The 2,500-nt window shown below is 28.6% G+C and overlaps 2 protein-coding genes across 12 annotated transcripts in view; one reads left to right on the plus strand and one right to left on the minus strand.

Annotated features, from left to right (window-relative positions):
• Positions 1–2,500, minus strand: part of LOC124948437 (acetylcholine receptor subunit alpha-like) — a 94,382-nt gene that overhangs the window by 89,152 nt on the left and 2,730 nt on the right. The gene's annotated exons all lie outside the window — the stretch shown is intronic.
• LOC124948441 (dynein regulatory complex protein 9) overlaps positions 1–2,500 on the plus strand; it is a 42,839-nt gene that overhangs the window by 31,319 nt on the left and 9,020 nt on the right. The window lies entirely within an intron of this gene.

The following is a 2,500-nucleotide window of genomic DNA, read 5'->3' on the forward strand; positions in this document are numbered from 1 at the left end:
ACGTGAGAATCGTTTTCTCTCTCTGTCTGTCTGTCTCTCTCTCTCTCTCTCTCTTTCTCTCTCTCTGTCCCTAACTCTATCTCTCTCAATCTCTTTCTTTCTTGATCGGAGATCAAAATCTTACCTTCTACATGAAATAGATGCGTCACGAGAGATAATAGGATTTTATCGAGTAAAAGGAAAAGAAAAAAAAAAGAGAGAGAGAGAGAGAGAGAGAGATAAAGAGGATGATTTCGTGAAAAAAAAAAAGAGAGAGAAAGAAAAAACCGAAAAAAGCTGTTGCTAAATTATTTGGTATATAAAATGGGAAATGACGGCTATTTTCTCGTACAGCCTTTGTACTCAAAGATTGTACGACATTCTTCCTCGAGGGTGTGTCGTACAATACTGTAAGCTTTAAGAACTTACAAAGAAATATCGATCATTGTTGGGGAAAAATACTTTTGTCGCGGTTCGACACCAATGGATATCGAAAGAAAATTTTTTTTTTTTTTTTTTTTTGTTAAAAAATTTCATGCATATAAGCGACGTCTCTCGATAGAGAATAAATCTTTTCGCATGTACTAAAAACGACGTGTAAGTATTTTTAAATGTTAAAAAAAAAGATTTTAATTTAATCCTTTGCGCTATGAAAGTCATCGATAGTAAGACAATACTATTTTTTCCCCGTAAAATTATTAAGTTAATTAATAAAATACAAATCATTAGAAAAGAGTATTATTAAAAAAGTGCCTTGAAAAAAAAAAATATATATATATATATATATATATATATATATATATATATATGTATGTATGTATTTAAACACAAGATATCAAAAGTTATAAAAAGTCAGGATTGGCCGAAAGTAAATTATGAAAATAATTATAAGACAAAGGATTAATATCTTAATAGAAATTAACGATGAAACAAATCAAAGCCGAAAAAATTCTTCAAATAAATGTAAAATAATACAGTGGTATGTAAAAAAAAATCATGGTCCATTATGTTTATACAACAAAAAAAACAAGACAGACAGCAGATATGTATTATCGAACATCATACTAATCTTCATTGGAAATTTTCATTCCTTCTTTGTTCAACCGACTTACACTACACAGAATCGTATCATAAAGGCAACCGCATTTTCTAGGGTGAAAGGAAAGCGGAAATACCGTTTGTCTAGAGTCACTTGGAAGACCTCCATTATGGTCAAGCAGTACTGCGCTTTTAAATTCAGGATTTAATATTAAGTTTCCGCAGTTTTCCGCCGGGACGACAAAACTAGAGAACGGTTATAAAAAGCGTATATATCTTTTTGTTTCTCCCCCTACGGCTACGAAAAACAGATAGTAAGAGTAATATCAATTCTCTAAGATAAATATTATTTCTCATTTTCTTCTTCTTTTCCTTTTTTAATTCAAACTATCTTATTTTTGTCAAACCTTCTTATTATGCAAAAAGAAAAAAAGAAGGAAAGAAAGAAAAGTAAAATATGGTTTTATTTACAAAAATCACGTTGAAGAATCAAATTAGAAATTCAATCACGTACGATAAAAATACATTTAAATAGATTTTAAACTACAAAAGTTCATTCAGTATTTCGTTACAAGTAAGAAAAACAAATAATACGTGTAATATTGATCCTCTAACGAAGATAAGAGGATCAATATTACACGTATTATTTGTAAATATACATATATTTTTTTCTTTTTTCAAATTTCAATGTCCCCTTGAAAATTACTTTTTCAATGTGCTATATAAATAAAATAAAATATCGTTATTTACAAAAATCACGTTGAAAAATCAAATTAAAAGTTCTAGTATGTTGGTAAAAATTCATTTAAATAGATTTTAACGTATACATTCAATATCTCCGATAACGATACATTCAATATCTCCAAATGGCTACAAAAAGCAAATAGTACTTAACAAACATATCTAATATCGATTCTCCAAACGTAATATATCTATTTTTTTGTCCAAATGAACTCACACATTTTTCACACTTTTTCATATTTTCTTTTTTAACAAATTATACAAAATAAAATATATCCGTTATTTACAAAACGATTAGGAGTTTAATCACGTTGATAAAAGTTTATTTGGATAGATTTTAAAATATGAACACGTTAAGACAATTTCTTGTTTCCGATTTTCCACTTTAAAATCTCTAGAATCGCATGACACTTTCGTTCCACGCTAACTGCAGATTCTTGGACCATGCTCTCGTGAAACTGGCATTTTACGCTTGAAACTGTTACGGATGCTTTTCGAATATTTAAGCAGCTTCTTAGCGCAATACGGATTTAAAAGCGCAATACGTGCGTGTGTGTGTGTGTGTGTATTATACCATATTTTATACATATATGTATAAAGACATATGTTACACCATATAAAGTCTTTGTTGCAGATAAAATTTATCTGCAATCCTTATCGAAGAAAATAAATATATATATTATTTTTTAAATAAATCAAATTTTTTTCACATCTAACAATGGAAATTTACGCATACGTTTAG

The sequence above is a fragment of the Vespa velutina genome, chromosome 4 (assembly GCF_912470025.1).
Source record: "Vespa velutina chromosome 4, iVesVel2.1, whole genome shotgun sequence".
NCBI classification, from domain to species: domain Eukaryota; kingdom Metazoa; phylum Arthropoda; class Insecta; order Hymenoptera; family Vespidae; genus Vespa; species Vespa velutina.